This window comes from Cygnus atratus, chromosome 3 (genome assembly GCF_013377495.2).
Source record: "Cygnus atratus isolate AKBS03 ecotype Queensland, Australia chromosome 3, CAtr_DNAZoo_HiC_assembly, whole genome shotgun sequence".
Taxonomy (NCBI): domain Eukaryota; kingdom Metazoa; phylum Chordata; class Aves; order Anseriformes; family Anatidae; genus Cygnus; species Cygnus atratus.
Window position 1 is genome coordinate 15,538,079 of NC_066364.1, and position 19,117 is coordinate 15,557,195.

A 19,117-nucleotide genomic window follows, 5' to 3' on the forward strand; every position below is an offset into this window, starting at 1 on the left:
CTTACATCATTAGCTTAAACTAGATGCCTGGTACATGGATAGCCAGTATGGCGATGTGAACCCCACACTCCGTGCTTGTCACGTACTTTCCAGTTTAACTTAGCTGTCACAGAAGGAAATCGCAGAAATCAGAGAAGGAAATCACAGGATGTTTGAGGTTGGAAGGCTCCACTGGAGGTCCGCTGGAGGTCATCTGGTCCAAGCCCCCTCTATATCCTTTGTATCAAAAGCGTTTCATGTAGAAATGAGAAGTAACAACCTTATTATGCAATTCTCTAGTGAAAATAGGGTGGAATTACTGTCTCCCACCAGAAAACAGCTCCAGCTCAGTTCTGCCATCTTGAATTACTCACCACGTACTGCATTCAATCCTCGTGGATCTGACCCACGGTGACTATTTTTGGCTGGATGTTTGTTGTGGTTTAGCCCAGCTGGCAGCCAAACACCACACAGCCATTCGCTCACCCTCCCCCCTACTTCTCCAGGATGGGGGAGAGAAACGGGAAAGTGAAGCCTGTGAGTTGAGATAAAGACAGTTTATTAAGACAGGGAAAATAACAATAATAATAATAACAATAATAATAATAATAATAATAATAGTAGTAGTAATAATAATAATGTGTATGAAATAAGTGATGCACAATGCAATTGCTCACCACCAGTTGACCGATGCCCAGCCTATCCCCGAGCAGCCGGCCCCCCCACACCCCGGCTAGCCACCCCTATATATATTGTTCGGCATGACGTCAGATGGTATGGAATACCCCTTTGGCCAGTTTGGGTCAGCTGTCCTGGGTCTGTCCCCTCCCAGCTCCTGCTGCACCCCCAGCCTGCTCGCTAGCAGGACAGAGCGAGAAGCTGAAAAGTCCTTGGCTTGGTGTAAGCACTGCTCTACAACAATTAAAACATCAGCATGTTATCAGCGCTCTTCTCATCCTAATCCAAAACATAACACCCTGCCAGCTACTAGGAGGAAAATTAACTCTGTCCTAACTGAAACCAGGACAATGTTAAAAATGTGATGGAGTGCCAAAGAAGGTCAGTTTTCTCAGGGGCTGGCAGATGAAATTGGTCGGACCTCCGTGACTCTGCAATCTGCTGTTTACAAACAAGCAGTCCGAGTGGCAACGTGCCTTCTCCAAACCCCAAGTGTCCTTGCAAAATCGTGCCAGTGTTTCTTTGCATGCACTCTTCAGCAATATTTCTCTGATGCTTCAGCTGAGCTCTTTCCATGTCATAATTATTTGACAATATCCTTTACAGTATCATTGTCTCAGATTTGTCTGTCATTTCCAGGCATGTTTAACTTATTTGTTTATAACAGGTAGGTTGTGTCCTTTCAGTACCAGAAGTCATTAGAAAATACTAATATGACCAGAAAACAGAGGGAAGACAGAGAAGGAACATAAAAGACAGAAACAGAGTGACTTAAACAGAGCTATGGAGATCTCTTCATCCCTTCTCAGAAAAATGAAGTCAGGAGTAATGTGATGAAATTGAGAGCCAGAATATTTAAAACTGATTAGAGGTGGGTTTTTTGGTTTTGTTGGTTGGTTTTGTTGTTGTTTGTTTGTTTGTTGTTGTTTTTGTTTGTTTTGTTTTGTTTTTCCCTACAGTATGCAATTGCCAAAAAAAAAAAATGCTCTTTGCATGTTTTTCCATGTTATTTCTGTTACATTTCTGGTCTTCAAGGCAGAGGTTGTTTTCTATCCTTTTGGAAAGTGGATTGCATCCTGCACACACCTTTAGAAACAGATAATGGGAAAAAGAGGGCTGGTTTGGTTTAAATATCCATACGTTTTGTAAAACATTATGTGTGGTTCAGGAAAAGAATCATCAATAATAATAAAGAAGATGATTTATCAGCAAACAGGAGAAAAAATGGTAATGACATCTTCACAAGTGTGTAGTGCCGACAGACGTGAGAGATGGTGCGCACTGCCGTATAAACGATCCCAACTTATTAGATTCTTGTCCCTGTTCACTGGCAGAACAGCCAGGGGCATACCAAAAAAGAGGAAAGAAAAACCCACTTAGAAATGATCCTCTGGAGTCAGCAACCATCCACTTCATTGAAGAATAACTCACCTGAGAGTACAAAGCATTCCTGCTCCTTGTGGCATTACTGCAGATGCTAATGGAGTTACAAGTTATCTATCCCTTTTCCAGCATGGGGTCGTTGCTTTTTTCTGGGCAGTGGCTTTGTGTTTTAAAAAAAAATGAAACTCTTTCTTGACTGATTGCTGAAAACATTGCAGAAGACTAGATTTTTGTGCTCCCTTCTGTAGGGAATTATGTATTTTCCTCTGTATTTTCTGCACCAGCTATCGAACTCCTGGGCAGAAAAACACAAACATTTGCTAGGTTGCTTGTTGCTGATCTATTCCCAGAATGGGAGAGAGGGCATGATACAGAACAGAGCACTGTATCCATGCTTTGACTCCTAGCCCGAGGATGTGCACCAGCAAAGCTGTATTTTTTTTGCTGTGCACTATATTTATTCCCAATGCCTCTTGTAGCAAGGAGGGATAGGATTTCATGCATGGAAGTGAAGGAGAATAGCTCTGGGGCCAAGAGTTGATGTTTTTTGCTCCTGGTCCATGCTGTGCCTGAAGCCTGAATCCAGATTACTGTGATGGGTTCACCATTGCTGGATACTGTGAACGTACAGGGTCTCAGCCCTGCCTGCTTTTAGCAGCCATGTTTAAGCAATTGCAATATTAAGAGGAACCTTTTTTATCCCAATAACTTAAAGATTCAATATATGTACTTATGACTCAGTGACATTGGATGTCACATTGTCAGTATCTTTTTGCTTCAGTTGGAAAATGATTGATTCCAATAACCCAGTTGTGGAATTGAATTAATATTCCGCCCCCCCCAAAAAAAAAAAAAACTGATACATTCAGGAAATTGTAACCATGAGACTTTTGAAACTGGGATAAATAGAACTAAAGCAAAATATAAAATTTTGGAGACAGGGACAAGCCTATGAGTTGACCTGAGCTAACTGAACTATAGATATATGTTAGACATAGATAGATAGACATTTACATATGGATATCGATGCAGAGCAAATCACCTATCAGTATAAAACACTTTCCTGTCTATCTCTAGTATGATGATGAGATGGACAATGATAATGACAAAAAGGGACAATGAAATTGAGTGCCCAGAGTAAATATAAGTGTAATAATATACAATGGCAAAATACAGTCATATTTATATCACATTCTGAATGAAAATAATACTATAAAAAAAACACAGAGGTTTATTTTGAAAAGGTAATTAAAAAATTAAAAATTATTATTAAAAACTATGTATACCACGTCCTAAGAAATTAAGCAAAAAATTAAAAGTTGTTTAAATGCTCAAATGTCTTGAGCTGTTTTCATTTCTTTATTGTGTGATTAAGCAAGTCACAAATAATCATTACCTCACTGCTAACATAGATCAGAGACAATAACTGTCATATATTGGATGCATCATGAATACATGTTGCACCGACTGACAACCAACTGCACACTAACACAACCTAGAGAAAGAAAACTTTGTCTTTAGCAGTGATGCTAGGAAAGGCTTCTGCAAGCAAGCTATCGGTGATCTACCTCACAGCAATCAATATTTCTATATTTAGATCCCTGAATCAATTTAATTTGTGCATTTGTTTAGCAAATCAATACAAATCCAATATAATTTAAATCATAACAAAACATTCATCACTGGAGATAGTAGCCTAATCTTTAGGATGTATATAAGAATATCTCCGTTCATCTGAAAATCTGAATGGAATATGTGGAACTAGTGGTCTTACGGGCCTGAACTCATCTGTTTTCAAACGGGTCAAACATCAACAGTGTGGCTTCCCAGAGTTACCATACTATTATAATTTATTTTGGTAATACTGAAGATGTGTTTCAGTTGCACAAGATACAACAAAGACATAGTTCTGCTCCAGAAAGCTTGAAAGGTCTTACTCAAAGACACAAGTGCATGGGGAAGATATGATTTCCTCAAGTCAATAAATGAGTAAGATAGCTTGATTTTTGTTAAATCACTTCTTGTGGTGAAACAACAACTTGGTGATCAGACCCCTCCTGATCTCAGCCTGTGGGACCACCAGAGTGTGGTCTCCATAGTAGTCTTATGTACTGTCAACGCCAATACCAGTCTGTTGCAGAGGGGGTTACCCATTTCATCAAAGCCAACAAATGTCGTGTATGGCAATGCTTTCCCTTGTTTCTGTACTGGGGCAGTAGAAATGCTGCAAACTATGGACTACTAAATCCTGCATCACAAAGATACTCTACTTCCTGTAATGCATTGCAAAGGAGAAAGATATTGGATTTGTAACTGTGCTGGTCCTGGAGATGGTTTGTGAGCTAGCACTGAGCATCTCTGCTGGTGTTTGGATGATGACCTGTGTTTCATGCTTGCCATGCGTGGTGATGAGGAGACCTACCCCAGGAGCAGGTTCACACAGATGGTCCTAGAAACCCCCGAGTGATGATATCTTCTCCTAAAGGTACTTCCACTTCCTCCACAGAGAACTCAGTGTCTACCTGGGCTAGCCCCCAGTGCTTCAGAAGGGCAAGGTGGGTTGGAGAAATCCCGCCTCCAGCTTCACCAGCAAACCTGAACAACGTTCAGAGTTCACACAAATGGTGAGACCAGGCAAATGCCACTCCTTGGAGCAACATAAACTTGTGACTTGGACCAACTTTTAGAAACAAAAACATTGCTAAAACCTTTGCACCTGCCCCCCACATGCAGAGAAGCGAGGTTCGTGTCGTTGCCACCAGGACTGGTTTTAGTGGGGAGGGGAACACTGTGCACAACAGCAGTTATTCGGCTTTTCCCTTTTCAAAACAGGCAAAATATACGACATTCATTTCCCAAGCCTGTGCTGTGCCCTCATAAATACTATATTATTTGAAATTTTTAGCACTTGCATATGCGAAGGTTGGTTGAAGGAGATAGTCACATGTGGGGCTTGATTATAGTGTTTTATCACTCAGCCGAACATCTAATGTTTAGCACAGTAGTTGGAGTGCTTCTTTTCATGTCATAACAAAGGTTGCCCTCAGATAGTAATTACAGCTTTCCTAATAAAAGAAACGGCAGTTTGAAACTGCCTAAAAAGTTCAGAAGCTAGAGACAAACTTTGGAAAAGCAGTTTGACATCATTTTGCAACATGGCAGGTCATTTGCAGCCTTAGCTGCTGTGCAGCAAAGTAGCAAATTTGCCTTGAAAACATTTCCCAAAGCTGGAGACATTAAAAAAAAAAAACTGACTGGGGAAAAAGAAAATCTCCAAGGCTACAAAAAATCACAACAAAGTTAATGTCTCTGATAAAAAATATACGAAACCCGTTTAAAGAACCATTGCTTTATATTTTAAAAGTGCATAAAGACGTGAAAGATGTACAGATGAAAACATATTGAGAGCCAAGCTGCCCCTTTTTTCTGGACTGCATCTGTGTCTTTAAATTAGGGTGTCTGATTTTGGCCTATTTCTACAAAAATAAAGAGGACTTCTATTTCTTGTGGTGTTGAGGCAGTAACACTATGCCGTGGTACACACTACTGGATCATAAAATTGGATCTTCCAACCTTTTTCCAAAAAAAAATTATCTTTTTCTTGTACATCTTTGAGCCAGCAACAGCTCTTGTGTGCATCTACACCATGCTGATAGGTCATTTTTCAGCCGTGGTGGTGGGCAGGAGGGAGAGAAGAGCTGACGCACTGTGTTTGGGGGGGATGAGCAGGGGAAGAAAAGCCTGGCTCCAACCGTTGCAACACCCTCTTTTTTTTTACGGTTTGGGAAGTTCTGACCTTCAGATGCGTGCACATGTATATATGTCTGTGTGTGCAGTTCTGGAGGCACTGGGCTCTGCTGGTGACTGCTGGGCAGTTTGAGGTGAGGGCACAAGTCCCACCACCACCGTGGTCTTGCTGTCTCCAGACATAGGATGGCAAGTGTATAGGGAACAAACTCTGCAGCAGGTTGCCGACTGCAGCCTATATTGCTATGGATGTGTGGTTTAGCAGAGGCTTTGGTTTTGCTGCACTGCAGGGAGAGGTGAGCATGTTTACGCACAGCCACTTGCTTCAGTTGTCTGCACAGATGATTTCTGGCTTTCAAGTTGCTCACTGCAGAGGTCCCTCTGTGCTTCGCTTGGTATCTGATACCCAGGGCTGCCCCTGACAGCATCTCCCTGGCTGAACAGCAGCCCTCTGCTTGCTGGAGGTGGCCCAATCCTGCCCAAGTGACACACAGGTGACACAGGACAGCCACAGCCCGCTGCGAGCTCCTTACCTGACCACAGGCATTATCCAAAGCGCTGCTCTGCACTCATGTCATTTCTATGAAGAGTTTATTTTGTGTTATCCCGTGTGCTTTCCAGTAGCAATTACATTTCTCGACAATTTGGGGATGCAGATATGTGTGCATACACAGAAATGTCTGCGTGTACCAAGGATGCTGGTGGGGGATTTCTTCACAAATCCTTCTCCACCACCTCTGGAGACCTTCAGCCCCACATTGTGGTTTCTAGCGAAGGTGCAACTTTTTGGTGCCTGTGCCTGTGCATCTCTTGCAGATGATGAGCAGAATGTTGCTCAGGCAGGACGTGGCACCCAGCAGTATCTTGCATATCCAAAATGACTAAGGTGAAGTGTGCTAATTTTTTTACGTAGGTGGGCCAAGATGATGCAGTGTCTGCAGTAGTTGGTACCCTGATTTGGTGACTCGAGGAATTCCCTCCACTTGGGCATTCCCACACTCGTGAAATACATTGTGGTTTTGGACAGAATAGATAGATATGGGAAGAGACGAGAGGACCCAGTTATTTTACTGCTGTCCTTGCACATGACAAAATACCTCATGTGCAAGAGGTTATTCGCCAACACTCTATATTTAGTCCTACCTGGAATGACGATCACCCGAACGAGGTTGTAGACAAGCCCTCTGTTTTAATAACAAGGTCACATCAGTGGTGCTTTGCCAACCAATTCAGCAGCTGTTGCAAGGGCTCTGCTGGGAAGCCCTGCATGCCTGCCTCCAGGCTGGTACCAGTGATATTCCCAAATGCCTCGGGGATCCAGATTATGGCTGCAAGCCCCAGCTGTGTTTTAAGGTCTCCCAAGTCTTAAGGCCATAGAGGGAAATTACTGCAAGTTTATTTTCCTTCCCATTGGAAGTACAACTTTCAGAGCAGCAGGAGGGATTCAATATTTGCTATGTTTTTGTCCCTCATGTTTTGCTCAGTCTCACGAAGCACTTTTCAGATGCTAAGGCTCAAATTCAATCACCCCAGGTGCAGATGTTCAGCTCTGGTACCCCAATGAGGAGCATGACTACCTCTGTGGTCAGAGGGAGGCTGGTGCCCAGGGGACAGGTCTCAGGGCTGTGAGCCACTGTGCTGCTGATCACCCCCTGTCCCTCCAGGGACTGCAAGCTGGGCAGGGCGAGAGGTGTGTGGCACAAGGAGCTCTCAGTGTGGACAATCCTATTGCCTCTCCATGCCAGCGACCACCTCAGTGCCATGGTGAAGTGGCTTGGGAAAGAAATCTGAGTTCATCATGGCTAAGGGTGTTACAAGAAGGAGCCCTTTCCTACAAGAACAAATATTTGGTTTTTACACACTGCAGGCACTACATGGCCCAAGTCTGGAGTGGCATTTGTGCTTATCACAGGGTGTTATTAATGCAAATCCTAATTTGTGCACATATGGGTTGTGGCACACTGCTCAGCACCCCAGGGACATGGCACAAGTGTCCCCCATTAACAAAGACAAGCTGGGAGCTGCTGGGAGCATCTTCCCCCTGCACATCTGTCCAAAGCCAGTTTTCACAGTAGCTGTCTACTGTAGCTGTTATAATGGCACAGAAAGCCTCACTTCTAATGCTCAGAAAATTATATGCGAATGTTTCTTTTAACCCCTATAGGCCTTGGGATGTTCTATTCCTATTAACAGCTCCTACCGCCTTTCCCTGAAACTATTTCCTAAGCATGTGAGACAGTAGATGCTCAGTGCACATGTGGCAGAGGCACGCATGAAATATTTGACAGAAGCAAGGTGAGTTGGGCTTCTTGTGCAGGTCACAAATCTCAGGAAATTTTGGTGTTCCTCGAAGAACATGAGATCAGAAAGGTAGATAAGAGATCACAAAGAACAGATAAGAAAGGACGGTTCTCAGAGATTAGGGAAGTATCTACAGTGTGCTGCAACTATAACTGGTATTTTTTTCACAAACAACTTGGAAAAATGTTTCCAGCCAGCAGGAGGATCGTTCACTTCCATCAACCCAACATTTCTGCGTGATGGGGTGGAGTGCTGGGAAACCCACCCTGTTTGGCCACCACAAACCACCCACCTACAGCACTGACACAGCTCCAGGCTGAGAAGCAGCCCCAGAAAGGAGCTGCCCAGTGCCAGGGACAACCCTGTCCTATCTGCCTGTTTCATGTCTCTGCTTTGAACACTACACAGATATGGGTGTCATTTCCAATTCAGGGCTGTACGATAAAAATAAACATGGAAGTGCATATTTTAGAAGGTGAATTAAAATTTGGGGTTTAAATGCTTTTTAAATATCACTGTTTGCTTGCATTTGGTCTAAATTCCAGCACATTTGCTGGTTTCCAAAATCAGCTAGCCCATGTTTCAGGATCAATATCTGTCATTCTTTAGAGCATTTATCAGACTGGCAGTATTGATCTGAAAGCCCCATTATAAGTCATAGAAGCATTTGACTGACTTTATCCATCAGGATGCCTGTTGACATTATAAATCTGGGGGATATTACATTAAATTCTAAATATTTTCCACTACATTTTTGGGATGCTGTGAGAGCTTGGAAATATTTAATGCAAATTTACTGGAACAGAAAACCAGCAGTGGATTGGAAAGTATGCTTATACTGTTTGGGAAAGTTTCAAATAAAGCGGATTTCACTAAGTTTCATCTTTTCATGGAAGAGCTGTCCCCTGCTCCTGGCGTCCCAGCTCCCATCATTAGGACCTTCCAGTCATCCCCAGCCTGGAGGCCACATGCTGAGGACATGAAAACTTGGAGCTGCTCAGACTGCACCAGCTGCACCATCTTAGTACATTCCTATCAAACAGAGCTGGAAGAGCTCTTCAGAACATCAGTTCCAGGTGCTGCCCGCAGGAGAAAACAGCTCTCCCCAAGCTCTTTCTGACAGAGGTGAGCCCAACTTGTTTGTTAAGCTCAGTGAGGGGATGCTGCAGCCTTCCTGCCCAAACTGTCACCTCCTTTGGCTCTTCCTATCCCTGGAAGATTTTCCCTGGTGGTTAGCTTACCTTTCCCTTGCTGCAGTTTAAGCCCATTAAGAAGAGTTTATTAGCAAGTGGAAAGCATCTCATGTTTTGTCCTCTAAACACAGCAATAAATTACATGGCTTCTCTCTTACCTATCTAGGATCCCAAGCTCAGCTTACTATTTAGGAACCACTCCTGTTTCCCATAGCCGGCTCTTGAAATGCTGCAGTGCTGCTGTTTGCTGTGCAGCTCTGGGAATTGAAAGGAGCCCGCTGGAGCTGCAGGGGTGTGCAGGGTCCTGCAACCCCCGCCAGCCCACGGGCTATGTTTGCAGGATGGCCTCCAGGCTCAGATGGGGATATATTCAAGGCCAGGGTGCCCAGCACACACTGAGATCATATTTAAAAAAAAAAAAAAAGAGAGAAAAATTCAGAGTGTGACTGACAGCTGCATCTGCTCTCCCTGCAGCCTCTCCATGCCGTGACTCTGGCTGGGGGATGGAAACACTGAAAAGGCAGAAAACTCCCCCCATAACCAGAGCCTGTGCAGGCAAAGCAAGCCCTTCCACGGTCGTGCATCACCCCTCAGTGTGTGGGCAGTCCCTGGGATGCCTGCAGTGCCACAGCCCAGGGACCCGCTCACATTGTCCCCAGGACACAGGTTGTCTGTTGCCCTTCCATCATGCCATGCTGAGATTTGGTCTCCCTCCTCTGACACTGCCCTTTCCAGTCCCTTCTCCACCCTGTCTCTTTCCCTCAGTAGCACAGAGAAGCTGGAGGCCCCGGGGCCCCTCAGGAGGAGCATTTCTGCTGATCCCCATAAGCACTGCCTTCCTGTTGCTCCTCCCATGGCAAGGATGGACTCGCTACGCTTGGGGTCCTGTGAACACCTCTTCTTGCCCCAAATCCATTGCCACAAGATGTCAGTGCTCTTATTTTTTAATAGGATCAGTTTGTGGCTTTCATTACAAAATTTACCATGGTAAGGGACCCAGCAGATACTTAATCTGATTTTAAAAGATCTCCATAGGACTGAGGGAATTACACTTTCAGAAGCAATGAGGCAGGGACCCAAAAGGACAACACATAGGCAACAATTTGCTGAGAGTTTTGCTGCTGTTGTGAATTATGCTGGAAGTGCCAGAGCTTCAACTTAGTTCCTTTGGTTCCCCTTCCTCTTCCTGACACAAAATTAAAGCAAGATCTCAGTGTGTTCCTAGGCCATGAGCAGCCCTTACTCCACTTTTTGCGGGCAATCCTACAGGATATAAGCACCATCTCTAATTTCTAGCAGAAGTAGTATCCAGGACTCCAGGACTTCAGCCATAAGAGGTGGAAAAATGACTATATTTTTTTGATGAAATTGTACAGATAAACCCTCTAGAGATCCTCTTCAATGCAGAGCTCAAGAGGCCAAGGGCTAAGGCTGCCGCTGAGCTAGAACAAACCTCAGCCCAGACATTTAGGATGCCCATAGCAGGTCAGGCAAACACTTGCAGGCAGCCTAACCCAGTATTCAACTGTGTCAGTCAAGTTCTGAGTATTTTCTCAGAAATGACACGCTGGTGTTAGGACACCTCAACTCTGCTCTCATAAGACCCCACCTGGAGCACTGTGTTCAGCTCTGGGGCCACCAGCGTGAGAAGGACATGGACATATTACAGCAAGTCCAAAGGAGGGCCACAAGGATGATCAAGGGGCCTGGAGCACCTCTCCTATAAGGACAGGCTGAGGGAGCTGGGGTTGTTCAGCCTGGAGAAGAGAAGGCTCTGGGGAGGCCTTACAGTGGCCTTCTGGTACCTAAAGGGGCCTACAGGAAAGCTGGGGAGGGACTCTTTGTCAGGGGGTGTAGTGATAGAACAAGGAGCAATGGCTTTAAACTGAAAGAAGGTAGGTTTAAATTAGATATAAGGAAGAAATTATTTACTCAGAGAGTGGTGAGACACTGGCACAGATTGCCCAGAGAAGCTGTGGATACCCCATCCCTGGAGGTGTTCAAGGCCAGGCTGGATGGGGCTTTGGGCAACCTGGTCTGGTGGGAGGTGTCCCTGCCCATGGCAGGGGGGTTGGAACTAGATAATCTTTAAGGTTCCTTCCAACTCAAATTGCACTGAACTAGATGTTCGGGTCACTGCATTTCTAGCAGAAACAACATCAGCCCAGCATGACTGTCCAACATCTGTCAGTCTTTGCCTCGGAATAACAGTGCTTCATCAGGTACAAACTCAGACACCCAATAAGTTGGGAACAGGAAGAAGAAAGGAGCTCTACTTTATTGTGTGATGTAGCAAACCCTCCTCACTCTCTCACCCTCTTATCCAGATTGTAAAAAATAGCATTAATTTTAGCTCTACCATTATGCTGCATTTATTGAGGTTCTGGGACCTGTGGAATACTTTTTGTTCTGTTTATTCCCATTTTCTCATTAAAAATTGAAGCCAGGATGCACACTAGAATTAAGTATGTTGCTCTCAAAGGCCAAATCCTGATCTCTTTTCTGGCAAGGACAGAATTCCCATTAGTTTTATTGACACAGTACTGAGCCCTAAAACTAAAAGTAGCTCCATGAGTGATAGAGCCTTTGTATTCAAGATTAAATGCTCTTCCTGACGCATAGCTGGGTTTCTTTCTTTGCTGTCATTTGTGCAAAAAATATTGATGATCTCTGCAGATGTTATCCCAGAGGTCTGTGCTGTCCCCAAAAACCCTTCCGTGAATTTGATGGCTCGGCCTCCACCACAGAAACACCAATAAGCTGATAGGGGCCCATCCAAGCCACAGGCAGTTGGGGTACATGGGTAAGGAAGAGCTCAAGGTCAGCTGAAATTCTAGGTGTACAGGGAGAAGATATATAAAGGGGTCCTCCTATCATCAATCCTAGAACATGGAAGATCTTCCTTTCAAACTGCAAGATAGGAAGGTGTACAGTACATTTTCTGGTTATTTCATGCCATCTTTTCTTGTAAAATCAACTTAATCTACCCGGTTAAATCTTGAGGAAAAAAATATGTTATTTTCTTTTCAGCTGGACAATTTGATCTGTATGAAAGAACAAGTTATCACTCCGTGACAACTCATATTATGAGTCTCTCATGCACCTTGTAATTTAGTGTCTCTTAGAAGGATCCAGATGATGAAATATAGAGACTGTGCAAGAATGTCAACAGAGACTTTGCAGGAATGTAGGCTTGCACTTCTAAAGAAAAAAAAAAAAACGGGAAAAAAGCTTTAAAAAATGAATACACTTTAACCTAAAAGGTGGAAACCTAGAAACTAAATATAAAACAGACAACAGATAATCTAAAAATGACCTCCTGTTTTAAAAATAAAATCTCTTGATTTTGGAGCTACAGGTGCAGTTTTTGGTGCTTACAAATCATCATCATGTAAATGCAATATTCATGGCATCTGTTTGTAACTCACCTCAGCTCTTCATTGTTTAGTAAAGCTCTCCCCACTAATCAACACTCCTATATTCATGTGCTTCTCCCCTAGCAAATATGCAGATAGGATAATGTGTACTAAAATAGCAATACAAAGGGTTGTGTTACGTACTGCATTTAGCTATGGCAGGACAGTTAACTGTTCGGAAAGCCCTGGACATCAAAGCCTGATCCCATATATGCAGTTACTGTCTTTGAAGCTGACAATGTAGCACATCTATTTTAATCCATTTCCTGCTAAGCATTTTGATGACTGTAGCTCTTGGACCACATGAGAGAGTGAGAAAGTCAGAGGCTGTCCATCATGCACCACAATAGTGTATGTCCATATCACGTCCCCGTATCCTGTTATGTGCCTCTGTATTTTATACTCAACGATATATCCCAGTGTCAGGACACGAGGGCAGATAGACCTTTGATCTAAGGAAGAGTGACTTTAACTCGTGGTCCATGGCACCTCCAGAAAATAGGTGGAGGCGCAGCTGCAGAGCTGAGCCCCTTCCTCCAGCTAACTGCCTCCACCAGCCATCATCCCCTCCACCTGTGCTGCCTCCTCCAGAGAAATTCCCGAGTGGAAAGCTGCTCCCCTAGACGACCATCCTCTTCCTCCACGTTCCCCTCCCCAGAAGGGAATCACCTTTGTCCCCACTGCAAGGCAGTGTCTGGGGGTGCTGCTGCTGGCACTGGAAGCTGGTAAAAGTTGGAATGCCTTTCTGCTGACAAAATTCTCCCTCTTGTCCCTCATCCAGGGCGTTGGTGGGGCTGCAAATTAGCTGGCCAAGACTGAGTAAAGAAAAGCTACAGCCAGCACCTCGCCTGTGTTTGCAGGCTTGTTTATGCCACAGCGCTGTGCAAAGACCTGCTTGAAACCTACTGGTAAGGTCTAGCCCTGGAGTAGGCTTTCAAATATCTAATTATCTCTTTTCAACCTCCTTCTAAAATACTTCATTCCTAAATTATGAAGAGGTTTAATTACAGCTTTCAGCTTCATTAACTGTTTTATATACCTGGAATTAAGAAAGAAAGCAAAAATCTTGATTAATCTTCCAGCAGCATTGTCTAACACAGCATAGGGTTTGTGTCCGTGTTAAAGCATTTTTAAGAAGTCAGTTTTTTACAGTGCAACATAAGACTTACATGAAGTCGACGTCTAGTATGTGAAAATAGAGAAGAAAATATCCCATGTGTTCCTCATATTGCCCATTCGTATAAAATTTCAGAGTAGCAATTTGGCTCAAGAGCGCAGTAATGATTTCAGTTAAAGGAGAACCTTTTAAAATTACCTGAAAACTGCAGTTTTGATGTAATGCCTTTCAAACATTTCTATGCATAGTCAGAATTAAACCTAATAGCCATTTTGTGTAAGAAAACAATTCTTCTTCTGATGTGGGAATGACTTTAGCTGAGTTTGCATAGTGTTTTAAAGTACAGCAGCACAAGTGATTGTCACATATGTGACTTCTAAAGCTTCTTGTTGCCACCTGTCACCCCTGCATTTCCAGATGTTCAGCTTCGTTCTCAAATAGTGTGGTTTACATGAAGAAATATGAACTTTTTGCACTCAAAAGCCTCACTCAAGTCAACATGCATTTTGGGTGCTCAAGGAATGGAAAATGAGCAAATTATTTGCTGCCATTTACCATTTAGCAAACTGACCAATCCCTTTAGGATCAGGGTTGACTTTCAAGGACATTCACCACACTATTAATGCTGTATGTGAACCAGATCAGATTTTAAGACATTTTCTTTGACAAGAAAATGAAGATTAGAGTAGCAAGATGTCAAAATGCATGAATTGTGAATTACCATTAAATATTCCAGTGAAGCGATGTGAATAAAGACAAGGGCGCCTTGCTACTAAAAAATAACCTCTTGTTTTCAACATTGATCTGCAGCTGTAATGAGTGTTCAGCAGTTTTTTAGTCTATCAATTTTTAATTCTAGCAGGTTGTGCCAACCTCAGATAAGAAAGATGCACTCTGACTTTTAGACATTTTTTTTTCCTAACTTAGCTATGTTTGATTTTGGAAACAAAGTATTTCACCAAAACCAAAGGCAGAGCAAAGGCAAGCTATCACCTTGGTGTTATGCAAAGCATGAAATCACATTGCAGAAATAAGAGCCCCAGGGAGATAAAAAAGTGCTTAGTGTCAGGACCACTTCAAACAGTGTGGGATCTTCATCTTGCTGTATTATACAAGTGGGCTTTCACATGTAAATCTTTGCTACAATTAAATTAATATTCTCAAGCTTAATTCTGATCCATTCTCCTTTGCTTAATAAAGGACTAATTCCAATGAAGCCAAAGGAATTACACGCATGTGATTGAACTCAGAATCAGGCTCCATGCATGGTTTAGGGTGATTTTTAGGTTTGGGTGGTTCTTCAGAGCCTGCTCTCCCAAACTCCTCCCTGCTTTCTCAGAAGCTCTGGCAACATTCAAAAAGGGCTTAAACTGAACTTGCCAATGGGCAAACAAATATTTGTACTTGGACTCTACGGGGGAGAGAGGGAACCTGTTCACTTGGGAGCTAGGAATATGTTGAATGTCACAGCTCATAGTTACACAATTCTTGTCCTGCATTCTGTGGCATGTAGCAGCTGTTCAAAGCCCCCAAAAAGTTGTAAGAAATTCACTCTTACCAGTCTTGGTTTTTTTTTTTTGTTTGTTTGTTTGGTTTTTTTTTACAGTGTACCACTTTTCCAGCACCCATGTTCTAGTTGAGTAAATAAACAAGACAAAATGGCTTTAGAGAAATTAACTTAATAGATGTGATTATATGTAATTATACATAATATTGACTAGATTTAATTCCAGAGCATAGCAAGCTTAGAAAAAGAAGTCCTCTTATTGTCTGCATGACCAGTTCAAGTTGAGAACAATATGGAGATAGCCCAGCTCATTCTGGAGAAGCGTGTATTCACCTAGTGGTCAAAGGACATCTTCTGCTTCCAAAAAGCTATTCAGACCCACCACAATCACAATGACAGCAGTGATGGAGATTTTAATGATGAATAGAACTTATTCCCAGAGTCCATTGGGAATTATAGATCTTCAGAGGTCAAAATGGTCAACAGACACCTGTATCTAGGCAAATGAGTGAAGCCTTTATCCTGTATTGTATGTCTACAGCTACACCTGTGCAAGAATCTTAGCTGTCCTAGGGGGTCTCAGATTGCACTAGACCCATATATTTAGACATCTGAACCCACTCTAGATTTCCTTTGACTATAAAGACTGCTTAAGCACTTCAAGCTCTGGTAGATACCTATATGCAAACACATAAATGTAGTTATGTCAGTCTTTATCTGAATCCATCCCATTTCTGTCAACTTCTATGCAGAATAATGTTAACTACTCTGTACCTGAGTGACTTATATTTCTAGTGCTGACATAAAAATGAAAGCTACAGTTGAATGTTTTTTTAAGGAAACACAAATTAACTTATTTTCAGCTCTTCTACCTCCGTTTATGATCAAATGAGGACCTTCAAATAAGAGAATTGTGATGGTATTCCTTCCAGACACAAATTTAGAGTAGGCAGGTGTACCTTGGGTAGTTGTTGAGGTGATCCTCTGGCACCTGTTACTAATTGTTCAGGTTGCAATTGGATAAGGCCCCCACATACTGCACAGACCTCCTGTTAATCCCATTCTAGGTCCTGTTGCATTCCCTGGGCCAGGCAATTCAATGTTGAATGGTCTTGAACCTAATTTTTCAGGCATCTAGCTCTATCCCTCTCAAAGAAGGGCCTAACTTGGCAAAATCCTTTAGGACATCTGCATTATACCTTATGGTGCCACATCACACGATATTGACCCAACCACCTGCTAGGATGCAGCATGATGTGCCGCAGCTTAAAGAGGAACTAAGTCAGGAGAACAATGACCTGTCCTGTAGGTTGTGAGACCATTACATGAGGTGAGACCTTTACTTCAGTCACTGGAAAGGTAGCAGTCGCTGAGTAGAAATGGAGGTAATATTTCTGTGTACTTTTGGAGAAATGGGGTACGGAGCTCTCAGCTTTCTTTACAGGAGAGGGCAGAGGAGGTGCTCTCCCTTCACCCCATCTTCACTTCACCGCTCATCTCTCCCTCAGGAATTTCATCCACTTAAACATTTGAGAAAATAATATATAAGCTGTTGTCTTTAGTGTTTACTTCTTGCCACTGCCAAGTGTTTTTAATACCATCTTGCTGTTTGGAGTGTGCTAAGGATGTCATTTAGCCCTAATCAAATAACCGCAAGCTTCCCAGATGCAGAAAACTAAAATTCAGTGATTTCAGACCATCTACAGAAACAGCAACAAAATATGAATTTCTTATTATCAAAATCTGAATGTCACTTCCCTGCATGTTAATTTTGATCTGGTTGGGAAAGTGAGTGGTTACTGAGGCTATTAAGCAAACATTCCCTGAATCAAAACAATAGGCTAATTACTTCTCGAAGTGTATGGGTTTTATTATGCATGAATTAGTTACTAATTCACCCATCCTGCATTTTAATATTCAGCTAGCAAGCACAGATTGGTTTTACAGAAACTTTTATGTTTTCCAAATGTGAGACCTTTGCTACTTTACTTACTGAAGGGTTCTAAACAGTAAATAAATATTTCATGAGACTGTGGGAAAAGCATCTTGTTTTACATTTTTTAAAGAAAATTGTTTATTGAGAAGTGGAATGAAACTGGGAACTGAACCATGTTCTCCTCAAACCCAGCCTGGAGCCTAGGGGTAAAAAAAGGAGAACTTGCTTTAATACATAGTATAATTTGCTGTTGTCAGAATTTAAAGAGCTGCACAAGCCTCAAGCCAGCTCACTCTGACTGCTCCCCCCTGCAGAGAAGGGCAGGCAATCAGCAGTGACTCAGAGGGTGCCTGCAAAAGAATTGAGCTGTGTCTGTAACCAAGAGGAAGAGGAGGAGGAAGAGGTAGGAGGTTACAGGGAATCCTGTCTCTTTACATCTCAGAGAGGAAACTGGAGCTAAGGGGCTCCAAAAATCCAAGAAGCTGGGTCTGGTGAAGCAGGGGAAGGAATGACTTGGAGTGACAACCCCCACTTGCTTTTACATGAAATATTTCATTTGGTGCTGGAGAAAGTAGCTGTAAATTTTCTTGCCGTTGTCACATAAAAGCATGACAGCAATGGTAAAGGGCAGGAGATTAATAAATGCTGACTTTTTGTAGGGACACAAGCTTCCCAAAACCTCCTGCTGCAGTTCTTCCCTGGAAAACAGGTAATTCCAGCTCCACACCAATAGGAGAAAATGCAGCTGGTTTCTCCAGGTACCTCCAGTAATCCCCATGGGGGGTAAAAGGCAGGAGATGACCACCCCTGGGGCCAGAGGTGGGCTGGTGACACAGGTCCCTCCCAGCCACACGTGTGGAGGCAGCTCAGCCTGCTCGCGTAGGGCTTCTTGTTCTTCTGCATCGTGGGGCATGGAAGAATGAGACGTAATGAACCCAAATACAGAATCAGGATACAGCCAGCTAACTCGGGAAACCTGACAATATTATTTCGTCCCCATTACGGCGCCTTGAAGATCATTAATAAAATTTCATTATTTACAATAAGTGTGCTTTGTACCTTGTGTTCCTCAAGAGGTGTTTTAAATTTTAGCAGTGTATCCTTTTATCCAAGTGGTGTTGAAATCTCTTCAAGTCTCTTTGCTGAGTTTCTAGTTACAGATTTTCAGGGACTGTGAACAGTGTTATGCTTCTGTATCATCTCCTTAGAACAGGATGCTTAATAAATCACAACTGGAAGAACTGAGCACTCATTAATAAGCTCTAAAAATGAGTAGGGAGCGGGACCTCTCAATCATCTGTGCCCTCATAACTTTACTGCACTCAGAATCACCTTTTGTACTTTTTTTTTCCTGAAGTTCAATGGAAGATTGTGGAAGTCCTTGAAAGACTGCAGGGACTGGAGAGAAGGATGTGCCCAGGGTGACTGGCACACACTGTTATCTGACCAAGGCTGGGTGAAATAACATCCACCCAGATATTTTTGGAGGGGGAGCAGAGAATGAAGCTGCCCAAGGAACAGACTGTGTCCCGTTCAGTCTCACGTTGGTGTAACTTCTCCTTCAGGTGTTGTCATGGGGATAACCTTGGCCAGCTCCAAGCACACAGATCTCAGTCTGAGATCTACAGAAGATGCTGCCTGCAGCAGAAACTGGCCTGCAGCCCCTTCCCTCAGCCTGTTGGGGAAAGAAAAAATGGGTTGTGCAGTGCAGGATGTCTTACTGTGCTCTGCAGATCACACCACCTCTGCGTCCATCGCCTTTGGATGAAGGTACACAAGAAGTTCCGTGTCAGCAGGGGATGCCACCTTTCTAGCATTCACAAATTGTTCTGAACTGGAATAAAGGAAAGCATTTTTAAA